The following is a 25907-nucleotide window of genomic DNA, read 5'->3' on the forward strand; positions in this document are numbered from 1 at the left end:
CTGTACCCATCCAACAATTCTGCAATACATTATCCATTAAATTTCAGGAGATATTCATCCCTTTATCTGAGTATACAGCAAAAGTTCAGAATATTCAGATATCTGGATCACAGACATCTTCTGGAGATAGATTAATTTTTACAAGTAAATCAATGTATGAGTAAATGAAGAAATGTAAAGATGGGTAAATATAAAGAAAGCTGGGCATGGACCAGTTATGTGAGTATGTAACAAACATGGATTATTATCATACATTACTATAGCACTGAATGGAGAAGGACATGGCAACCCACTCCAGTATTCTTGCCTGGAGAATCCCAGGGACAGAGGAGTCTGGTGGGCTGCCGTCCATGGGGTCACAAAGAGTTGGACACGACTGAGTGACTAAGCACAAGCATCATAAAATTGACTTTGTGTTACAAGATCTTGCCCGACTGTAGGTTAATGTAAGTATTCTGAGAGTGTTTAAGGTAGATGAGGCCAAGCTAGGATGTTCAGTAGATTAAGTGTATTAAACGCATTTTTGACTGAATAATATTTTCAACTTATGATGGGTTTATCTGGACTAGCTTATCATAAAATGAGGAAGAGCTGTATCCTGGATATGCAGACTTGAGGCTTTACTGCCTCAAGTAATGAGGCAGTAATGAGGATTAGGGGAGTTCTCTGTTTCCCTGGTGGTTCAGGTGGTAAAGAATCCATCTGCAATGCAGGAGACCAGAGTTCAATCCTTGGGTCAGGAAGATCCCCTAAAGAAGGAAATGGCAACCCACTCTAGTATTCTTTCCTGGGGAATCCCAAGGACAGAGGAGCCTGGCAGGTTCGGTGGGTCCTGTGCGTCCAACGCAGAGTCGTGTCTCACTTTTTGCATCCATGGGGTTGCAAAGAGTTGGACACAACTGAGACACTTAATACTTTCACTTTCACTTTCATGAGAAGTTCTAGTTGGATGAATGCTTGAGAGCTCAGTTTCTCAGTCACGACCAACTCTTTGTGACCCTATGGTCTGTAGCCTGCCAGGCCCCTCTCTCCATGGGTTTTCCAGGCACGAATACTGGAGTGGGTTGCCATGTCCTCCTCCAGGAGAATGTTCCGACCCAGGGATGAACCCGAGTCTCCTGCAATAGCAGGTGGATTTTTTATCTCTGAGTCACCTGGGAAGCCCCAGTTGGATGAATACCTGGACCTAATTACTAGCTGCTAGACAGAAGTTGGGGAAGGTCCATGATTTGAAGGAGAATTCTCTCTATATGTTTGCCAAGACTCAACAGGCAAACATTTAACATGCTTGTTTAAAAGAATTCATACATATCAGTAGACAAATGAGCAACAAATATGAGCAGGAGGTTCAAGAGAAATATAAATAATAATAAAAATTACACATGCCATTTTTAATGCAAATATTAAACCCCAGGAAATTCCTACTAATTGGCGAATGTTTTTAAATTGAGCACTCCCAGTATGACCAGTATGGACCATGTGGAGAGAAATGAGCCATCTCATACTCGGCTGCAGTCTCTCTCCCCTTATTCAGAATTTCTGAAAAGAAGTTTAGCAAGATGTGCCAAAAGCACACAAAATAATGAAGCCAGTAGTTTTCCTTTCTAATAATTTACTGTAAAAATGTATCCAAAACTTAAAAAAAAATAATCATCATATAAATGTGAAAAAAGGTATCCAAAACTTACAGCCAAGATCTACAAAGATGATCACAATATATTGATTCTATCATAAATTTTTTAAAAATCTCTATTACTATGCATCTCTTACAAATGGCATTTTCAGAGTGCTAATGACCAAGAAAAATACTTATGATATAATCTAAATAAAGAAGATACAAAATTGAATTTACATTATATGAATAGAAGAAAAAGACAAAGTTAACCAAAAATTAACCAAAGTATAAATGATATTATCCTCTGTTAATTTTTGATTCTTTACACTGTTAATATACTAAAATATAATATTTCTATGAAATGCATTAATTTTAAAATTTATTGTGTATATTCATAGCCATTCCCTCTCCAGGGGATTTTCCCAACCCAGGGATCAAACTCAGGTCTCCTGCATTGCAGGCAGATTTTTTACCATCTGAACCACTAGGGAAGTCCATATATTTATAAACATATGTAATAAAAGTTAGATTACTATAAGACTTGTAGTAGTACTTGTTCCATTCTTCCCCAGCACTGACTCCTGGTTCCCAGAGCAATCAGTTTTGATTTTTTTTTTTTAAGCTGTTCTCTCTGCTTTTTGACTCCATGTTTCTAAATAATATGCTTACACTATTGTTTCTTTTTTTAATATAAATTTATTTATTTTAATTGGAGGTTAATTACTTTACAATATTGTATTGGCTTTGCCATACATCAACATGAATCCGCCACAGGTATACACGTGTTCCCCATCCTGAACCCTCCTCCCTCCTCCCTCCCCGTACCATCCCTCTGGGTCATCCCAGTGCACCAGCCCCAAGCATCCAGTATCATGCATCGAACCTGGACCGCTGTGAACTGAGGGCTTCCCATCACTGTTTTCCTAGGGACTGCCTTTGTCTGTCTCCTGATTTGGAACCCTTGTTTCTTGCATCCCATGCCTTCCATGACTTCTGTGTTTATTTTGTTTGTTTGTTTAGGTTTTGTTTGGAGGGAGTGGATTTTCTGGGGGAGTTGTTTTGTTTTAGAGATTATTTTGTCCTTTTTGTTGTTTATTCTCTTCTTTTGGTGGGGTGCATCCTCTAGCATTTTTCTGAGAAAGAATCTATGGAAGATAAAGTTTCTGAGACCTTACATACATGAATGCAAGTTTATTCCATTCTCCAGCTGACAGGTCAATAAACTATAGCCCATGGGCCAAATTTGACCTGTAGCCTGTTTTCATGTGAGCTAAAAATGATCTTTTTACATTTTGAAGAGGTGTTTTTAAAAAGGAATGTGCCACCAAGACTATATATGGCCCACAAAGCCTAAACTATTAAATATCTGTCCTTAATATAAAAAGTTTGCCAGCCCCATCCTAACTGATTGGTTGCTTGACCAAATAAAGAATTCCATGCTGGAAATAATTTTCCTTTCATATTTGAAGACTTTGCTTCATTGTCTCTTGGATCCCAGAATTGCTGTAGAGAGGTCCAGTGCTGTCCTTGTCCTGTGTAGTCAATCTCTTGTTTTCTCTCTGGGAACTTTTAGAATCTTCTCTTTAAACCTGGTAATCTGAAATTTTACAGTGGTCTGCCAGCGTGTGGAACTTCTTTTATTCAAAGTGCTGAGCACTTAGAGAGCCTTGGACTCTGAAAACTTCTCAGACTCCTTCTAGTCTGGGAAGATATTTGTATTATTCCTTTGATATTTTTCTCCTTCTGTTCTCTCTTTTAGGGATTTCTATTAGTTAGACGCTGGACCTTCCAGATCTTTTAAATTTATCTTCTTTTTAGCATTAAAATTTGTACCAATTAGCATTAAGATTTGCACCATTAAGGTACCAATGTACCTTCCAGTTCTCCTAACTTATTTTGTTGCTGCTGTCATCCACCAGAATGTAAGCTCCTTGCAGACAAAAACTGGTCTGCCTCATCCCTACTGTATTGCCCCAGCACCCAGCCCAGCACCTGGCATGTGATAGGCAGTTGGTGAATATTGTCAACTGAGTGAGTATTTTTTTTTAATTGGGGTATAGTTGCTTTACAATTTTGCATTAGTTTCTGCTGTACAAGCAAGTGAATAAATATGTGTACACACACATTCTTCTCCCTCTTGGAGCTCCCTTCCACTTCCCCCCGCCCCAGCATTCTACCCATTTGGGTCATCACAGAGGACCTAGGGTATCAGGTATAGCAAACACCCTGCGCTGTACAGTAGAATTCCACTAGCTGTTTTATACATAGCAGTGCACATATGTCAATCCCAATCTCCCGATTCATCCACCGCCCATGTCCACATGTTCATTCTCTACGTCTGCATCTCTATTCCTGCCCCACAACTAGGTTCATCTGTACCACATGACCCAGTAATCTCACTACTGAGCATATCCCCTGAGAAAACCATAATTCAAATAGACACACGCAGCCCAGCGTTCACTGCAGCACTATTTACAATAGCCAAGACGTGGAAGCAACCTAGATGTCCATCAACAGATGCATGGATGAAGAAACTCTGGTACATGTATACAATGGGATATTACTCAGCCATAAAGGGAACAATATTGGGTCGTTTGTAGTTTCACAGATGGACCTAGCACCTGTTATACAGAGTGAGGTGAGTCAGACTGAGTATTTTAATTTCTAAGAGCTTTGTCTTGTTCTCTGATTGTTCCTTTATAAAATATCCCATCCTTGTTTCATGGATGGGATATCACCCCTTGTTTTCTGAAAATATTATTTGAAGATTTTTGAAGTTACCTTTTGCTTTCTGCCTTGCTTTTATGTCCTCCAAGTTCCTTTCCTCCTGACAGCTGTTTTGGTCTCTGTCTTTCATGATCAGCACCTTTCTAAAACTGGTCTTTCCCTGGGCTGTCCACTCCCATCTGCAGATCAGGCCCTAAGTGTCATCGGGAAGCTATGAGTGTGTGGGCGAAGCTGGTGGTCCTTATGATATATGTCCAGCCCCCATGTCCAAGACCCCAGAATGTGTCCAGAGAGGTGACTCCAATCTGGTATTCTGGGAGCCAGACTTAGCCCTCCTGTCTTAAGGACGGTAATTCTTCCTCCACTCAGCTATGCCCAGGAGTCAGGGGTCTCTCTGGTCCAACCTCGGCAGAAAGCAGAAATCTGGTTTTTTGCCAGGATGGGAGAATAAGGTAATCAGTTGGATCCAAGGGCTCCTTAGACAAACCCCCAGCCAGTCCTCCTGTGTTCAGGCCCTCTGGCACCTCACTGGGAGGTTGTTGTTTCCTCTGGGCTTGTGCCATGCATGGCAGTCTGTACCTTACTGTCTCCCCTGCCTGCAGACTTTGCCAGCTCTGGTACCCTTGTTCATCAGTTCACCAGCTTCCAAAATTGCGTTGACCTTTCCTATTGCTGTTTATTTCCCTGCTCTCTTTCCTTGTGATTTCATACTTCTTTTATTCCTTTACTGCCATTTTGTTGAGTTCCAGAGTGGGTGGAGATAAGCAAGGAATTCTTTCTGCCATGTTAAACGTGTAGCCACCTGTTACTATGATAACCCCAAGGTAAGGAAAGGATAGCTTCATACTAAGTGATGTGCTGGCCATGTTACCCAGAATAAAATGATAGGTTCACATCCTTAAGGAACTCTCAACTTCATGCATAGGAAATACAAAGACAAACAGATAATTATCATAGAAGTGCTGTAATAGAGGTGTGTCTGGGCCACAGTGAGGTCACTGGAAAAGTACCTCCGTCTAACAGGAGGGAGTGCATGCGTGCATGCGTGCTAAGTTGCTTCAGTTGTATCTGACTCTTTGCGATCCTATGGACTGTAGCCCACCAGGCTCTTCCATCCATGGGATTTTCCAGGCAAGAATACTGGAGTGGGTTGCCATGCTCTCCTCCGGGGATCTTCCTAACCCAGGGATTGAACCCACGGTTCTTATGACTCCTGCATTGGCAGGCAGGCTCTTTACCACTAGCACCACCTGGGAAACCCAACAAGAGGGAGAGAGGGGGTCACATAAGAGACAACACAGGGATTGTAGGGTTGTGGGGAAGGATAAACACTGAAATTCATAACCATTTAGCGGGCAAGACGGAGTTTTAGCTCAAATTGTTATTTTTATTGACTCTCCTCTCCTGGGCACTATAACAAAGCATTGATTTCTCAGTTTATAACCTCCCCTGTCAGAATGAGCTAAGCCATCCCAGGTGACACCTGAGTATGTAAGATGCTCAGCAGAGCTGCCTGGAGGAGCCCCTGGCCTCCCACCCCCTGAAAAACAGAGATTAAGGTGAAGATTAAATGGATGTAAATTTCCCAAGAGAGTTGACACCCACTAGGAGTTAGTTCTCCTAGCCCCCATTTCTTTTAAAGAGGAAAAGAGAAAGAACTAATACCCTCCATGTGTAATGTGAGACTCATGTGCAGAATTACAACTTCCTTTCCTTTCTGTAACACTCGACTTGTTCTAAACCACCATTTCCATGAATGATTTTTTTTAAAAAATTGCCACTTTAAGGTAACTATCTTCTGATTTTAAACTTATTTTTTTATAGGTCAGTTTGCAATCAAGTTTCTATTTTCCTGCCTACTTTCCCAAGAGTGAGTTAAGCATTTGAGATGGCTTATCATCCTGGCATCTGAATGCCCTTCAGCTGAGGGATCTGCCCTTGCCCTTGGGCGTCAGCCTCTGTCCTCTCTCCCTCCACTTTTGAAGCCTCCTTGGCTTCTCTTGGCTCAGGCACTGCTGCTTCTATCTGGGCCCACGCTGGGCTCTCCGTGGTACTGCCAATGCCGTGGCCCCTGACTTTAGGCTGCACACCTGTACCCCCACCTAGTATCGCTCCTGACCTTTACTTCTCAGCACCCCACCCCCCTAGTACTCCTCTTGAGGAATTGGGGATTTTCATGGACCTTTGCCATGTCCTGCTAAAGCTGATGGGGAACTCGGAAGGCAGGGGAGAGAGTGTTTTCTGACACAGTCTCTGCCTGCACTCACCACACTGCCATTTCCACTCTATTGATGCCGTTCTGTGTTGGCACAGGGCAATGGGACACGGTCTCCTCCTAGAATCCCAGGTGGGAAGCAAAATGCGTGTCTGTCTCTTCTGCAATTTCCAAACCCAGCTGGACCCCTTCACTAGGCCCTCCCCCACCTAACACACACCAGACTTTGTCTCTGAGGGGTGGTATAAGGGTGTAATTTTTTGTGTGGAATATTTTAAACTTTTTTTCCTATTGGAGTATAGCTGATTAACAATATCGTGATAGTTTCAGGTGCACAGCACAGTGACTCAGCCAGACATACACACGTACACCCTCCCATCCAGGCTGCCACGTAACACTGAGCAGAGTTCCCTGTGCTATACAGTAGGTCCTTGGGCTGTGCAGTAGGTACCTTCAACTAAGAAGACATAACAGTCCTAAATGTGTGCACACCAAAACCTGAGTCTCAAAATACATGAAGCAAAAACTAGTAAGAACTGAGAAGCAAAATAAGCAAATTCACCATTATACTTGGGACGTCAATACTCCACTTGCAGAAATTGACAGAACTGCTAGACAGAAAATCAGCAAGGTTACAAGAGAACTGAACTAACACCATCAACCAACAGGATCTAATTCATGTGCATGTAACTGTCCACCAGTAAAAGCAGAATACGCTTTTTTCAAAGACTCATGGAACATGCACTAAAACAGGCCATATTCTGAGCTATAAAACAAACTTCAACTTTTAAATAAATGAAATCATTTGGATTACAGTCTATGACCATAATGGAATCAAACTGAAATCAATAAAACAACAGGAAAATATTAAAACACTTGGATATTAAGCATACTGCTAAATAATCCATGGGTCAAAGAGAAAATCTCAAAAGAAATTTTTAAAAACATAGAACTGAGTGAAAATGAAAATACATCATATTCGAATATGGCCAATCACTAGATTGTACATCTAAAAATGGTTAAAATGGTCAATTTTATGTATATTTTACCACTGCAAACAAAAAAAAATGCAACCCCCAACAACAATAAACCTTGTTCTTTATCACAAAAAATTAGTAAAATATGGCAAATAACATAGCAGCTAAAGCAGTACAAGAAGGAAATTTATAACACTAAATGGTTATTTTAGGGGAAAAAATCAAGAAATAGAAAGCATACATATAGAAAAGAAGAAATAAAACTTTCCCTATTTGCACATGACATGGTTGTCTATGTAGACAATGCCAAGGAATCTAATTTTTTTTTAATTTCATAGAATAAGTGAGATAAAGATCAACAGGGTTCACCTGGTGGTCTGGTGGTTAAGAATCTGCATGCCAATGCAGGGGACATAGATTCCATCCCTGGTCCAGGAAGATCCCACATGCCACAGGGCAACTAAGCCCGTGCGCTATACTTTCTGAGCCTGCACTCTAGATCGTGTGAGCTGAGCCACAACTACTGAAGCCTCCACACCCTAAAGCCAGTGCTCTGCAACAAGAGAAGACACAGCAATGAGAAGCCCATGCACCACAATGAAAAGTAGCCCCACTTATGCAACCAGAGAAAGCCCATACGTAGCAATGAAGAGTCCGTGAACCACAATGAAGACCCAGCACAGCCGAAAACAAATAAATCTTTTTTAAAAATCACCAAATCAATCACATTTATGTGTATTAATAACAAACATGTGAAAACCAAAATTAAAAACATAATTCCATTTACAGTTGATCTAAAGAAAATGAAATGCTTAGGTATAACTCAACAAACTATTCAAAATTATAAAATACTGATGAAAGAAATCAAAGAAGACCAAGACAAATGGAGATGTTTACATGGCTGTAGATTGGAAGACTCAAAAAAATAAGTAAATAATTCAATGAATGATTTGGAATCAGACTAGAGAGAGAGAAATACAAACTTAGTGAATTGGAATATAGATCAGATGAAATTATCAAGAATAGAGTGAAGAGATAAAGAGATTTGTTTCTAATTCCAAGAAAGAGGGTAAGAGAGATGGGAGCTATATATACACAATCAGCTAGAAGAAGAGGGCAGAGCACAGGGGACAGAGGCATTTTCTGAGGAGATAATAACTAAGCATTTTCCAGGTCTAATAAAAAAGATACCAATGCCCAGATTTAAGAGATATGTTGATCCCAAAGCAGGGTAAACAGAAATCCCCTGTGTTGTCAAAGGAAATATTAAAAGCAACCAGAAAAATACAGGTTACCTTCACAGAAGTGGCAGTTAGATTAAAGATGGTTTCATAACAGCATCAGTTAAAAGTCAAAAAACAGCAGAACCTTCACGTCAAAGGATTGAATAGAAATGATAGCCAAACCAATTAGTTCATACACAGTGCAAGAATATTTTGGGGGTGAGAGTAGTATCTTGAAAATGTCTTTTCAGGCAGGAAGTCACTAACTTAAGAAAATTCTACAGGATATATTCTGTCAGAAGGAGAGTGATTTCCAGAAAGCAGGTCTCGTATGCAAAGAGAAATGGAGTGCAAAGAAAATGTCAAATACATGGGTAAATGTAAATGAGCATTGGTTGTGTAAAACAGAATAATAAGTTCTAATAGGCTAAGGGGAAACAATAGGCTTAATGTATGTACAACAGTAGCATGGACGGAGCTGTCCAGTCCTCGTGTGATCCAGGAAGAGGGGAAAGGTCTTTATTTACTTTGGATGTAAGACTACATTTAATTCCAATCCAGGAGAAAAAAAAAGAAGAAGAAGCCCAAACACAAGCAGGACAAGAGGGGGGAAAAAAACAAACAGAACGTAAATTATGTGACAAGAAGGAAAATATACGATGGTAGCTTTAAATTTAAGTCTGTTAGCATTCACATTGAATGTAAATTAACTTATTCCAAGAAAGAGTCAATAACTGTCAAGCTTGACCCCCCAAAAATTATTTTTAATCCAGCTACAGGCTATTTACAAAAGACTTGCCTAAAACAAAAGTACAGAAAGGTTGAACATAAAAAGGTAAAAAAAATATATGATATGCACATACTAATCAAAATAAAACTGTTGGGGACTTTCCTTGTGGTCCAGTGGTTAAGACTGTGCTTCCAATGCAGGGTGTGCAAGTTCAATCCCTGGTTGGAAAACTAGGATCCCACATGCTGTACAGTGTGATCAAATAATAAAATTTTAAAATAAGTTACACTATTGAGGCTAGGGTCTATATTACTATCAGGCATATAAACTTTAAGTTAAAAGGATTACTACAGAGAGAGACTTGACTCACAGATATGTCAGAATCACAAGTATGCTGCTGCTGCTGCTGCTTGCTAAGTCGCTTCAGTCGTGTCCAACTCTGTGTGACCCCATAGACGGCAGCCCACCAAGGCTCCCCCATCCCTGGGATTCTCCAGGCAAGAACACTGGAGTGGGTTGCCATTTCCTTCTCCAATGCATGAAAGTGAAAAGTGAAAGTGAAGTCGCTCTGTCATGTCCGACTTTTAGCAACCCCATGGACTGCAGCCCACCAGGCTCTTCCGTCCATGGGATTTTCCAGGCAAGAGTACTGGAGTGGGGTGCCATAGGCACCTAAATAACATAGCCTTAAAATATATGAAGCACAAGTTAAAAGAACTAAAAAGAAAAAATGGAAAAATTCACAACCATAGTGGGAGATTTTAACATGCCTCTCTTAGTAACTAATACAACAGACAAAAAAATAAGAACATAGATTTAAAAAAAGCAATTGGCAGTATTGAGTAGTTGGACAGAAGATCACACAGCAGTCATAGAATACACATTTTTTAGGTACTCATGGAACATTGACTAAAACTGATCATTCCCTAGGACATAAAGCCAGTATCAACACATTTCAAAGAATTGAAATCAATAGAGTATGTTCTTCACAGTTGCAACTAAGCCAGAAATCAGTAACAAAAAGATTACCAAAAATCTCAATATGTTTGTTTGGGTAATTACAAAAAATACTTGTAAATAATTCATGGATCAGAAAAGGTATAAAAATATAAAGTATTCTGAACTAAATGATCATGAAAACTTTACATGCAAGTAAAAAGTAAATGCAAGTAAAGTCATGCTTTGAGTATACAAGTAAAATCATGCTTATAGGGAAGTTTTATAGCCAGAACTATATAGGCGTTCCTAACTGTATTAGGAAAATAAGACAAATGGCAAATTAGTGGCACATCTATCACCATTAGAAAAAGAGCAGCAAACTAGCACCAAGAAAGTAGGAGAATAGGATTAATAAAAATAAGAACAGAAATTGATTAAATGGAAAACAAGCATTCAGCAGAGAAGTTCAATACAGCCAAAGGTTGGCCCTTTGAAAAGGCTAATAAGATTTCAAGCCTCTGGCAAGATTGAGCAAGGAAAAAGAATGGAAACACAACCAACATTAGGAATGAAAAGAACATCCCTGCAGATGGTATCGACACTAAACAGATAAGAGAATATTGGGAACAACCTTATGCCAGTACGTTTCAAAATTCAGATAAAATGGACAGAATCCTAGAAAGATGAAAGTTGCCAAAAATTATAATGAAGAAATTAAAATCTGAATTATTTTACAACCATTAAAGAAATTAAATCAGTAGTCAAAAAAAATCACATGAATTGAGCCCAGGCCTCATAAGACTTCACCAGTGGCTTCTACCAAACACTCACAGGGAAAATGTTATTGCAAACCCATACAGTCTTTTTTAGAGCATAGAAAAAGGGAACTTCTAACAGCTTTTATAAGGCTAGCATAACCTTGATATCAAAACCTGATTAGGACATTAAGAGAAAAGAAAATTATAGACTTCTCTTGCTTCCTAAAAACATATTACCAGAGTAAATCCATCAGCACATTACAAAGATAATATATGTTGACCTGTTTATCTCAGGAATGCAATGTTAAAATTAGAAAGTTAATCAATGCAATGCACTGTATTAACTGACTAAAGGAGAAAAACCACATAGTCATTCCAAGAGTTGCAAAGAATTCATTTATGACAAAAGCGCTTAAACTATGAATAGCTGAGAATATCTTTTTTACTTTATTATGGTAACCATGATTTATAACATTATGCAAGTTTCATGTGTACAACATTATATTTTTACTTCTGTATACCCTCACCAGACTTCCCAGGTCACACTAGTGGTAAAGAACCTGCCTGCCAATGCAGGAGACATAAGAGATGCAGATTTGATCCCTGAATTGGGAAGATCCCTGGAGGAGGGTATGGCAACCCACTCCAGTATTGTTGCCTAGAGCATCCCATGGCCAGAGGAGCTTGATGGGCCACTGTCCATAGAGTCACAAAGAGTTGGACACGACTGAGGCGACTTAGCACACATGCATGCATACCATCAGCATCAAAGATTTAGTTCCCAGCTGTCACCATACCATTGATCTCCTCTATCCATTTCACCCTCCTCCACCCCTCCCACTCTGGTGATCACTACTCTGTTCTCTGTTTATGTTTCTTTTTGTTGGGTTTGTTCATTTGTTTTGTTTTGTTTTTTTAGTTTATTTTTTATATTCCACATATGAGTGAAATCATACAGTCTTTCTTCTGACTTATTTCATTTAGCATATTACCCTCAAGATCCATCCGTGTTGTAACAAATGGCAAGATTTCATCTTTGCATGACTGAGTAGTATTCTATTGTATGTATGTATTTGTATATGTATATATATGGGCTTCCCTACCACTACTTCTTTATCCATTCATCTGATTAGGAACCTAGGTTGCTTGCCTATCTTGGCTGTTGTAAACAATGCTGCAGTGAACATAGCAGTGTGTATATCTTTTTGAATTAGTATTTTTTGTATTCTTTGGATAAATATCCAGAAGTAGAATAGCTGGATCATATGGTAGTTCTATTCTTAATTTTTTTGAGGGATCTCCATACTGTCTTCTCCACCAAGAGTGCAAGAGGGTTCCCTTTTCTCCAGATCCTCACTCACACTGATTTCCTGTCTTTTTGACAATAGCCGTTCTGACAGGCATGAGATGATATCTCATTGTGGTTTTGATTTGCATTTCCCTGATGTTTAGTTATGTTGAGCTTCTTTTCATGTGCCTAATGGTCTTCTGTATGTCTTCTTTAGAAAAATGTCCACCCACCTCCTCTGCTCATTTTTAAGTTGGGATTTTGTTGTTATTGTTGTTGAGTTGTATGTGTTTTTTATATATTTTAGATATTTTATAAATATCTCTTTTAAAATAGCATATTTGTCACGACAGACCATGCTAGGCTGAAGAAACAAACCCCACAAGTTGAGGAGCTTAACACACTAAATAAGGTTTATCTCTCATCAGCTAAATCCCTCGTAGGTTCAGAAGATCTGCAGGATAGTTTCCTCCCAAGCTCAGGAAGGAATCCCGGTGTCTCAGGGATCCTGGTAGGTCCCATAGACTTTGCTGTCTTAATAGTAGCTTTCAGATCCACTATGAAGAGCTGGAGGGTCATGCAAGGGTTTTTATGGCCAAGTGTACTTGGTGCATACATCAATTCTACCCACATCCCATGACTCAGTCTCTTCAGTTATGTCCAATTCTGTGACCCTATGGACTATAGCCCACCAGGTTCCTCTGTCCATGGGATTCTCCAGGCAAGAATACTTAAGTGGGTTGCCATGCCCTCCTCTAGGGGATCTTCCCTACCTAGGGATCAAACCCACATCTCCTGCATCTCCTGCATTGCAGATTCTTTACCAGATGAGCCATCAGGGACTATAACTCAGCCAAATCACAAAAAAACCCAACCTAATTTCAAGAGAAATGGAAATATTAGCTTCCTATAAGCTCTGAAAGAGGAAAAATAAAAATGGGTCCTGATGAACACATAGCATGTTCTGTGCCACACATGAGAAAGGATATCCACAGAAAACTTACAGCAAGCATCATATGTAATAACAGAGCTTGGAAGTTTTTCCTCTGGTAGTAGGCATAATACAGGATTCCTACTAATACCATCTCTGTTCAGCATAATACCAGAGGTCTTAAACAATGCAACAAGAAAAATAAAGTGTAAAAGAAGTGAAAAGGAAACAGTAAAATTGTTGGTATTTTGGACATAGAAGATTAAGACTCTGAAGGTAAACTATTAGAATTAATGAGAGAGTTTAGCAAGCTTACCAGATACACATTCAAGATACCTAAATCAGTTATATTTCTGCACATCAACAAGGAGGAAAAAAAAGTGTTTTTAGAAGTATCATTTATAGTGGCATCAAAAAATATCAAGAATCTAGAAATAAATCTTACAAAAGACATGTTAAGTGCTGTACAAGAAAAATTGTAAGACTTTGTTTAGAAATATTTAGGAAGACCTAAACAAATGGAAATGGCAACCCATTCCAGTACTGTTGCCTAGAAAATCCCATGGACGGAGGAGCCTCGTGCAGGCTACTGTCCATGGGGTCGCAAAGAGTCGGACACGACTGAGCGATTTCACTTCACTTAACAAATGGAAAGATATACCATGCTCATGTAATGGAAGCCTCAATATTATAAAACGGTCAATTCTCCCTAAATTGAATTATAGATTTAATCCAATTCCTATTAAATTTCAGCAGGTTTTGGGGGCTGTTTCATCTTTGTGGAACTTAACAAATGCTTTCTAAAATTTATGTGGAAAGTACAGAGTCAAGAATTGCTGAAACACTCGAAGAAGAACAAGTTAGGAAGATTTACTTAAATCACATTAAGAAGTGTACTAAAGCTCCATTAAATAAGGCAGTGTGATGTTGTCTAGGGACAGTAAATAGTAAATAGAACCACAGAACATAGCAGAGCGGAGAAAGCAGCTGGCACGCAGATGGACACTGGGATTCCCACGTGGTGACACTGCACAGCAGGGGGCGGAGGCTCTTTTTGGTAAATGATGCGGGAGTGATTGACTATCCAAATGGAAAATACTTTAATAGGACGCCCGTCATGCGCAAAGACACCAGTGTGCAAAACAGAACTATAACACTTTATGAGATAATACAGGAAAATACCTTTATAACACAAAATGCACTAGCCATAAAAGAAAAAACCTAACAACCCAGCTACATAAAAATTCAGGACATTCGATTCCACAAAAAGAACAATAAGACAAGTGAGAGAAGTTATTTAGGACATGTACAACCAACCAACAAAGGGCCAATATTTGAAATAGATGAAGAACTTTACAAATCAATGATAAAAAGGCAGAAACCTGAAATAAAGGCAAAAGATTCAAACAGGCACTTCACAAAGAATTAAGCTTGAATGCTTAATAATATATATGAATAAATGCTCAGGCTCATTGGTAAGCAGGAAAAGGAACATTAAAATCATGATGAGCCATAACTATACATCCATCAGATGGGAAAATCCTGACAATAACCCTGTATGGTTATTTGCTCGATGGTGTGGAGCAAATGAAATGCTCATATACTGCTGATTGGAGAGTAAATATCTATAACCGCTTTAGAAGATTGTTTGGCATTATCTAGTAAAGCTGCAAATACATCTACCCAATGGTTTAGCAGTTTCACTCTTAGGAAGGGAACATATCCTAAGAAATATATGCTTGTGCACACAGGGAGACTTGTGCAAGCATTTTCAGACCAGCATTGTTGGTAATTGTCTAAAGCCAGAATCAAATGAAATCTATCAACAATAAGATCAATTATTTGGTATATAATCATGCAATAGAATATTATGTAGCAATAAAACTGGTTGGACTACATGAATTTTATTAACAAAATGAAAATGGCTTATGGAAAGAACACTTTAGTATGATTCCATTTTTTTAAAGTTTCAAAAGCAGGCAAAATTCTTTGTTTTTTCAGGCTGCATAAATACATGGTAAAGTTATAAAGGAAAACAAGAGAATTATGAAAAAGTGAGAATTGTTGATCTTTGTTCAGTCGCTCAGTTGTGTCAGACTCTGTGACCCCATGGACTGCAGCGTTTTCCCTGTCCTTCACCATCTCCGAGTTTGCTCAAACTCATGTCCATTGAGTCGATGATGCCATCCTACCATCTCATCCTCTGTCGTCCCCTTCTCCTCCTGCCCTCAGTCTTTCCCAGCATCAGGGCCTTTTCCAATGAGTCAGCTCTTCGCATCAGGTGCTTGTGTGCACAGGGAGAAAAGTGAGAATAGTGATTAGTTTTCATCAGAGTGTGGGGGTGGTGATAAGGAACTTCTGTATCTTAACCTGGGCGAGGATTAGAACAGGATGTACTTTGTAACTCTGTAAAGCTGTATTTTTTCATGCTCTTTTATGTGCATGTTTATATCTTATAATACAATTTTTAATATATCATGTACTAAGTTAAAATATTAACTCCCCTCATAGATATTATATTTCATCCTTCCCACAAGGTGCTGCCAAGCACCTATTATCCCATTTTACAGAAAGGAAAACTGAAGCTCAATTGACTCAGCATTTTATTCTTTCAAATATCTTGGTAACTTGCCTAAGGCATCCTAGCGAGTGATGGAACTGGAGCTCCCACCCGAGTCCCACTCAGAGGCTCTCTGAGCCCCATTCATGTTCTTTCCACGATGGTTCCCTATAGCTTCTACAGTTCACTGCAGCTCTAAATCTGTACCGCCCTGTTCTGTCGCTGAGCCATGCAGCATTGTTCATAGACAGCCCACGTCATCGTCAAAGTAGGTCTTCCCTCCCTTAGCAGCACAGTCCTCCAAAGCCAGTGGTGGCCCTGTGCGGTCAGTTTGCATCCCCTCACCCACCCACCTGCTCCGGGGGACCTGTCATTCCTTTGTCTTTGATCCACAGAATCTCCTATTTGAGCTAAGAAGCCATGTGTAGCTATTGTCCCACGCGTGATTAGAGGAGGCCCACACAGGGGAGCCACCGTATTCCCCTAACGTGTTCTGACCCTAACTGTCCACAGTGCCACCCAGGAGCCTTGGCCTGAGCCCAACCCTCCCAGCCCCCTCTCAGCTACTCCAAGGCATAGAAGACTCTGGAGAAGAGGCACATGATGCCTAAGGCAGCACCTTGACCTGACCCAAGGGAGCTGACCTGCCCAGCAGAGAATGCCAGTGTTTGTTCCCACTCAGGATGAGGCCCCGAGATTTTTAGTGCCTGCCTGGATTCCAGCAGCCAGGTGGCAAGCCCCCGTGCCAGCAACACCCCTGCTCTCCCCTGCCTAGGCAGGTACCAGGTGATTGGGGGTATCATCTCTCCTGTCAATGACAACTATGGGAAGAAAGACCTTGTGGCTGCCCGGCACCGTGTGGCCATGGCCCGGCTGGCCCTGCAGACGTCTGACTGGATCCGGGTGGACTCCTGGGAGAGCGAGCAGGCGCAGTGGATGGAGACAATCAAGGTGCTGAGGTAACAGTGGGCATGCGCGCGTGGGATGGGCAGGGGCCCCGATCATGTCCGCAGAGCCCACAGGGTGGGAGGCACGGATGGAGGGTTGAGTGGGGCTTCAGCCAGAGCCTGGTACCCAAGTCCTGCAAGTGTTTATCCGTAGAGCGAGAGAGACCAACAGGTTCACCTTCTCAGAGAGACCCTGAGTAAACAAATCACAAACCACTACCCTTCAGGGTACTCTGTGGAAAAGCCCAGTCTCGATTCAGAAGGCTGAAGCATCCAGGGTCCAGGGCTACCACTCAGTAGCTGTCTGACATTAGACACATGATGACTTCTCCAGGACACATTTCTCACATGCAAAATGGGGACAGTATAACCTAACAAGGATCACAAAAATGTAAATCATTTTTCTGACCCAGAACCACATAATCATACACAGTAAGTGAGACCTTTGATTATTGTCATCATCCACTAGGTTGAAAACTGCATCTACATAATGGGCCATCTTTCTAATTGTACAAATTCTGGGTTCTCTAAATCTGGACTTTAAAAAAACTATGAATCTAGAGAAAGTTACACAGGAATTTTTTTTCTTTTAGACTTGCTATTAGTGTTCAGCATAAGTAATGGAGCTGTTTAAAAGCCCCAGCAAGCCCTGTATATGAGGACAGTCAGTCTCTGACTTGTGTCGGGGAAACCTTCCTGGGTGTTTGCTAGGGAAGCAGGAAACCCCACCTGTCCTGCCTGTCAGAGGGGACTGAGAGGCGGGTCTGCCTGTCACTGCCGACAGCCAGCTCGGCTGGAAGGGGCTGCAGACTGTGGGCTGTCTTTTATTCATAAGGAAGCACTAGACTTGTCAGAGACTAGACACAAGGGGCCAGGTTGAAAAATTGGCAGGCCTGCCCATAATTTGGTTTTTACTTTTTACTCTTGAAAGTCACTTGGGAGAAAAAATGTTTGCCTTTAGCAAAAAAAAAGGTAAATATTTAATTTCCATATCCTGTTCTTATTACTTACCCTTTACAGGGGAAAGAACCAGCTAGAAGTATTCAGTTACAGTGCTTCTTCAATATCTGTTGCCAAATTGAAGGAGAGCAAATATGAAATAATTGTTAGATATATGCTATTTAGGAATAAATTTACACCTAGATCATCCTTTTAGAAGAAACAATGTAGTCAGCTCTCCTTTATCTAGGCTAACAGAGGGGAGTAGAAACAAATCAGATAATCCCACAAATCATTTAGCTTTAGTATGCAGTTAGAAACAAAGAGACACGGTCCTCCTCCACCCTGTGGGAGATGCTGTGGCCTAGGGCCCAGATCTTGGAGCCAAATTCACTAGTGAAGTGACTTGAGGTAAGTGAGACGGGCTCTCTCTTCAACTAATAAGATAGGGATGACATCATCCACTTCACCAGGATGCTGTGCACATTAAATGAGGTGGTGCAGGAAAGCACCTGGCTTAGGTGCTGTGCTTAGTCGCTCAGTCCTGTCTGACACTCTGAGACCCTATGGACCGTAGCCCACCAGGCTCCTCTGTCCACGGGGATTTGCTAAGCAAGAATACTGGAGTGGGTTGCCATGCCCTTCTCCAGCGGATCATCCCAACCCAGGGATCGAACCCAGGTCTGCTGCCTTGCAGGCGGACTCTTTACCAGCCTAGCTACCAGGAAAGTGCCCACCTGGTTTATAATAGGTGCTTAATAACGTTAGGGGCTTCCCTGATAGCTCAGTTGGTAAAGAATCTGCCTGCAATTCCACCTCAGTTGGTAAAGAATACCTTCCCTGCGTCCCTAATTGGCCCATAGTTTATTCTCATAACAGATAAGCCATTCACGGGTAAATAGGATTTGACCACAGTACCACATATTAATATCCTGCTACAAAATGCAGGCCTAAGATTTACAGGATGCAGTCTTTTTCTCCTTTTACTGTATCCTTTAGACAGATGCTTCTCAGCCCTGGCTGCACACCAAATCACCAAGAGAGCTTTCAAAAGCACAGAAGCCTGAGTCTTACCCCAGAGACTGGGATGTCATTGGTCTGGGACGGGGCGTCAGGATTGTTAAGAGCTCCCTAGTGACTCTAATGTGTGGCCAGGGTTGAGGCCCACAGTCTCAGTCACCAAGTGTGTGAATCATGTTTTATGATTAATACCAGGATCGATCCAAACCAGTGGTCCCAATCCCGGCTGTAGGACTCACCTGGGAAGGCTTTTTTAAATGCTCAACCTCTCCTACCCAAGCTTATGATTTTTCTAGGGTAATAGGCAGGGTCTAGGCATGGATATTTTAAAGGTTGCCAAATGATTTATTTTGTGCAGCCAAGGTTGAGAATCCACTGATAAAGGCAGCACTGTTTTATCAGCCAGTTAAGAGTCTTCTCAGTATTTGGAGTGGCCTTCATTAGAAATTTTGTTTAATTACTAATGTTTTCCTAAAATTATCAAAAACATTTTTTAAGATTGAAAATCTGGTTAAAATTTTAAAGTGAGGTGATTCTAGAAGCATGGAAGAATGCTCTAGAATGCTCCCACCCTTTTGCTCCATTTAGTATCCTCTTGGTACCTCAGATGGTAAAGAATCTGCCTGCAGTGCGTCAGACCCAGGTTCTATTCATGGGTTGGGAGGATCCCCTGGAGAAGGAAATGGCTACCCACTCCAGTATTCTTGCCTGGTAAGTCCCATGGACAGAGGAGCCTGGTAGGCTACAGTCCATGGGGTTGCAAGAGTCAGACAGGACTGAGCGACTAACACTTACTTGGTGGAGTCAACAATGAATCTACATCATGGCGACAGTGACATACATCACTATGAAGTCAATTCACTGTAGGGTTTACTGAGTGTTCTTTTTCTCCTTATCAAGTTGCTTATTTCTATTCTAAATTTTTAAAATCTGGGTCAGCTTTCATGCTTCTAGAGCACTTGATAGCTTATTTCACTCACCCTTTCCCCATGCTGGGCAGGCCTTGGTCATGATGCCATGCGATGTGGTCCAGCAGCAGCAGCTCGTGTGCCCCTTGGCAAATATGAGCCTGTGTTGTCCTCATCCTACAGATGAGGAAACTGAGGCTCAGAGAGGCTGTTAACTAAGTTGCACAACAGATAAGCAAGTGGTGGAACCCCAGTCTGTTGGACTCTGAATCCATACATATGGCCATCTTCAAAACCAGTGATCTACAGTGGGGAGCACTACATGGCTGACTCTGTTTCTGCCGCAGTGACCCTCTGATCAGGCTTACCTGGAGACCAGGGGATGCTGAGGACACAAAGAATATGCCGCCAGGGTCAGTCATCAGGCCCAAGGCTGGGCACACCAGGGTACCACTCAGGCAAGCAACAAAAGGAAGCAATGACCGCCCCCCACCACCCCACAAAGGCAGAGTACAGGTCTGTGAGGAAGATGCATTTGGCACTGAAAGTAGCCTTTTGCACACCGGAGTTCCAGCTACTATTCAAAGCAGGGTCAACTTGAACCAGGGGCTTCAAGGTCAGTAAAAATAAAATGATAATACCAGCTTTTACTGATCACCTACTATGTATGCAAACATATAATAACTAGGCAGCTCAGCAACTCTGAGAAGTAGATGAGTTTGGCCCCATTTCACAGATGAGGAAACAGGTTCTGAAAGAGTCAACAACATATTCAGAGTCCTACAGTGAGAAAGTAAAGATGGCACCCAAACCTGTTTCCATCTGTTGTGAAATTCCAGACTAATCTGGGAGTGAAGCCTCAAGAGGTGATACTTTCTAAAACTGAAGCAGTAAGACAATAATGGCGGGATTTTCCTGATGGTCCAGTGGCTAACACTCCATGCTTCCAGTGCAAGGGGCGCTGATTCACTCCCTGGCTGGGGAACTAAGATCCTACATGCCATGTGGCATGGCCAAGAAAATATTTTAAAAATAAAATTTAAAAATAAAAACTGCACATTTATATTTTTAAAAAAGACAATAATGGAAGCACAGACGAATCCAGCAAGGCCCTAAGAAGACTCAGATGAGTCTCTGAGACCATCAGGAAGGACTTTGGACCTGAACTAAATATATTTATTTATCCCCCTTCCATCTTTCCTGAATTCAGCTGACTTTAGGTAAGCAGTTTCCTAGGTACCAAGAATATAAGGATAAATTAAATGAGTTTCCTGTTCACAATCTGGTGGGGAAGAAAGACTGAGAGTAAGGCTGTTAATAACAGCTCATGTTGACTGGGCACTTTTCTGTGGATGGGCTGTGCAAAGCTCTTTAATTCAGCCTCATTATAGCTCTCTGAGGTGGGTACTGTCATTGTCCCCCATTCTACAGATGAGGAAAGGGAGGCAGATTGCTTAAGACACCCAAGAAGATTCCAGCGCTATTTGGAACCAGTATACCACCCCAGGCAGTCTCATTCTAGAACTTAACTTCTACACTGCACCTTCTCCTAACAGTCAGCATCAGCCTCTTCCCCAGCCAGGGAGAAGCTCTTGCTCCTTAATGGTCTTGTGATACTCAGTGTAGACAAGGCCGCCATTAACTTTCCTGACCAAATAACAGAGGTCAGTGAGGCTCTGAGAGTGTTCATGACTCACCCAGCAGCGTACAAGCAGGAGAGCCTACACTTGAACCCAGCCACTCTTATGGAAAATACCTGCTTCTCCCATCAGGCACTTTTCCCCAAACACAGCTCCAGTCAATGGATAATACAGTAGGCGGAAGACGGAAGATCAGATTGATACAAGACTTAGTGCCTACCCGTGTTTGATTAAAAAGAAGGCACAGGTATCTCTTGACTTTCAGAAGACAGATTGCTAAAAGAGCCAGGCCTACCAAATGGGTGTAAGTCTAATCACATCCAAACTGCTAACATACAACGAGATTTGCGATTTGCTCTGCGCTCTACACCCCTCCGTGGACTTTGCACATCTACTCCTTTCATCTTCATAACCACACTTGGGAGGCAGGCACTGTCATCGTTCCTCGTTTTGCAGGTACTGAGACATGAAACACCCACCCAGGGTCCTACTGCTGGCTGGTGGGAGAGACTGGATTCAACCCCGGCAGTCAAGCTCCAAACCAGGCTCTGAGCCATGACCCAGTCAGGTTCTAAAGTACTAGCTTATGATCCAAGCAAGCCTCTGTTTTGAGAGGCAGCTATGGGCCACGCACTAAAGTGTTAGTCGCTCACTCGTATTCGACTCTTTGTGACCCCATGGACTGTAGCCCGCCAGGCTCCTCTGTCCAGACAATTTTCTAGGGGATCTCCCCAACCCAGGGATCAAATTCGGGGCTCCTGCATTGCAAGTGGGCTCTTACCTGCTGAGCCATCAGGGAAACCCGGTGCCAGTGCTTACTGTGTGGTAACTTACTTACCTTCACAGAAGTCTAAAAAGTAGGTATATTATTCCAGCTTTTTACAACTGAAAATTTGTACTCAGAACTCAGGTCTGATTCTAATAGCCCAGGTCCTTAATCCCTATTCAACTTTTATAAAAAGTGAGCTACGGAAAGAAAATACTTAAAAGAGTAGAAATCTGCTTGTTTCCTCCTTTCAGCTGGGGGTCATAGAAGGCAGTCTTGGATGGGGTGGTCTGTGAGCACCCAGATGCATCACCTGGCACAAGACCCAGCACACAGTAGGCCCTCAGTACGTATTTGTGGAATGAGCTACCTTAAATGGACAAAGGCAGAATGAGACTTAAAAACCAGAGACCCCCTGGGTGGTGTTGGGGGACTGTAGGCCACATGGATGCACCCTGAGCCCATATGCTTACCCCACAGGCATCATCACAGCGAACTGCTCAGATCTCTGCCCCAGATGGAAGACCCAGACCAGGGCAGTGCCAGCTCCCCCGCCTCCACAGGTAGGTGCTAACCCTCTGCTCTGTCGGGGGTGAAGGGGTGAGATGTCAGGGCTTCAGGTGAGAACCCATGTGAGCCACAGTCCGTGGGGACAGGTAAGAGTTTTTGAGGCCCTCTTGGGGTGACACTTTCCGTGTTGAAAAGCCAGGTTAAACAATCTGCCACCATCCCTTGTAAATCGTTGTTTGCTAAAGTGGGATTTCCTGCCCCAGAGGAGTTTACCTACCTTGTGACTCGTGCTTGTGACCTGGATTACAGCCAGGACAAAGCTGGGATCAACTTCTGGGTGCTGCTGAGCTAGTTCGAAAGCCTTAGCCTTTTTGAATACAAAATGTGCCATTATATCGCTCAACCTACCACTGTATAGCATTGTTACTCAAGTGTTTTACTCGGAAGAGGAAACCTAGTTTTAAGGGATTTAACGTCTGTTTGGATCTTCCTTTTAATCTGTAACCCTGGGTTTCTACCCCATGGTCAGCTCCTGGTGTTTGATGGAACCTTGTCAGCTGTGATTTCAGAGCACCTCCCATGGCAACCCTGGTACCAGGGGTTAAATGCACAGCCCCCTCAGGCACATAAACGAGAACACAGTGATGGGGGGCAGGGTGGGCCAGGAGCAAGGGATCACTGGTCCCACCCGGCCAGCATTCCAACAGGCTCTTCCGTGGGGTTGCCTCCAGCAGCTCTCCCAACTTTAGCTGGTGGGACACTATTTCCCTATGAGGAGAGCTCCAGATTGTCATGGTTAAACATGCTTACAATGCCGTCTTAGAATTCTACAGGACTCTTCAGAGCCTTTACTATGTTCCTGTGTATGGGACTCAAATGAGGAAGGGACGTAGCTTGCAGCCATTCTTAGCACTTTTTAATCATGGGGCTCTTTTTAATGCATATTAGTATTCCTCAGAACTGGTGCTCCCCAGAACACAGACTGGGAACCACTCTCCTAAAAGGACTTGAAAGGTGGGGTGAGAAGAGATAAACTAGGAGTCTGGTATTGACATATACACCCTGCTATATATAAAATAGGTAACAACAGGGGCCTACTGTATAGCACAGGGAACAACAACCTATAACGAAACAGAATCTGAAAAAAATATATATTAAAAATAAATTAATTAAGAGGCCTTGAAAATGCCCTCAAGTTTCCCACTGCAGTCCTCGGATGCTAATCAAAGCATCACTCACAGCAGAATCACCTGGGCGGCTTATTAAAAACACTGAAGCCCAGGCCACGCCCCAGACCCCCTGAGGGGAAGGGGCCTGGAACTGGATGGTTAACAGGCACGCTGGGGATCTGCTTTACCGCCAGTCCGGGGAGCTGTGCTGTTGACTGGGAACCCAAGAAAGAAGGAGCTACAGAGTTTCCTATATGATCAGCTTCTCCAGTACTGATTACATTCCTCTGGCCTCCCTGTCTGCCTCTCCTCCAGAGCCAGCTGGGGCTCCTCCTCGCCTGACCCCAGCCCTGAGCACAGCACACAGTGCTCATCCTCAGCCCTCTGTCTTCTTTCCGAATCACCTCTTGCTCAGCAGTCACTCCTGATAGAGTTCTCGAGATGCTGGGTGAGAACAGAGGTGGCCTGCCCAGCACCTGTCCTGATCTGGAGACCATCTATGGATGGCAGTGAGTCCAGGTGTGGATAGGGGATCGGCCTGGAGGAGGCAACGCTGCATCACCACTTGCAGGACCCGTAGGTCATCTGGGTTGGGAGACACCTGGGGGCAGAGGAGCAGCTGAGTGAGTCACGCAGGGCAGGAAGTGCTGGCCACCCCATGCCATTCAGGATGCTGGAACCTGTGGCGAGAGAAGGAAGTAGCTGCCAGTGAGGCAGGAGGGATTCCACACTGAAGCTCCCAGCTTCTCACCGCTCTGCAGATGCTTCCAGAAGCCCTGTCTCTTTGCCTGGCCTGACTCTTCTCCCACCTCCCTTTGTGGCTCTGCTGTTGAAAAGCTGTCTGTCCTGTAACGCCCTTCTCTAAGAAGGAACCCTCCCTAAGAAACCAGTTCCCCCTGCACCACTTCAAGTCACCCCACTTTCTTTTTGGATGTGCTTGTCCAGGGGCTATTGGCCTGCTCTGCTTGGCGCTATGACATTGGGGGTTTGTCCCTTATTCCCTTTCTGTCCGTTCAAACCCTAAATCCTACTCTTCTTGTTCTCTTCCAAAGTAACTGTTAAAAAAGGAAGTTTGAAAAAAAAAAGGAAATTTGCATTGAATGAAAAGTGGGCTTTTCAATTTAGCAAAATATATCCAGGGCTTTAAAAATGTGTGCCCTTTGCTTGATAAATTCCCCTTCTAGGAATCTGCCTGAGGAGGTAATTAGAAATTGGGACAAAGACTTATGAGAAAGAGGTTTATCACAGCAATTTTTACAATGGCAGAACATAAAGCAACCTCAGTGTTAAAATGTTAGGCAATGTATAAGTAAATTTACTATATATAATATAGGATGAAGAACCCACACAAAAGGTTTTCATGATATGGCGAAACACTTAGGAGGTAAGTGGGAAAAAAATCAGGATACAAGACTGGATAATCTCAAGTATATAAACATATGTAAATGTACTTTCACATCTATTTGCATGTTTAAATAGAAAAGACTAAGAAATACACCAAAATATTGACAAATTTTTGTAGAAAGCAGAATTATTGTTGTTATTTTCTATTTTAAATACTTATATTTTCCACACGGTCCACAGTCAACACAGATTTCATGTTTGTCATCAGAAAAAAAAAAGAGCAATTAAAAAAGAAAGGTGGAGTTTTTCTTGCGTAAGTTTGGCTTCTGATGAAGCCAAACTGCTACCAGTGACCTGTTGCCAAAGGACCATGCTGTGTGCCATACACTCTGCCATGTGCTGTTCTGCTCTGCAGCTGAGCTCAGCATCTTCTGGCTGCCAGGGCCCGGCTTTGCCCATCACCACTGTGATTTGTGGTCCTCCTTGGACTCACCCAGAGGCGTGTAGATTGCCTTGTCCTGGGCCACGTGGGTGTCACACTTTGGGACACTTTCAGTCCTTTAATTGGAGAAGGCAATGGCACCCCACTCCAGTACTCCTGCCTGGAAAATCCCATGGACAGAGGAGCCTGGTAGGCTGCAGTCCATGGGATCACTAAGAGTCAGACACGACTGCGCGACTTCCCTTTCACTTTTCACTTT

At 42.4% G+C, this 25907-nt stretch overlaps 1 pseudogene; it reads left to right on the plus strand.

The window, feature by feature from the left end:
* The window catches only part of LOC102401361, a 170823-nt pseudogene that overhangs the window by 90015 nt on the left and 54901 nt on the right, over window positions 1–25907 (plus strand).

Source organism: Bubalus bubalis, chromosome 1, assembly GCF_019923935.1.
Source record: "Bubalus bubalis isolate 160015118507 breed Murrah chromosome 1, NDDB_SH_1, whole genome shotgun sequence".
Taxonomy (NCBI): domain Eukaryota; kingdom Metazoa; phylum Chordata; class Mammalia; order Artiodactyla; family Bovidae; genus Bubalus; species Bubalus bubalis.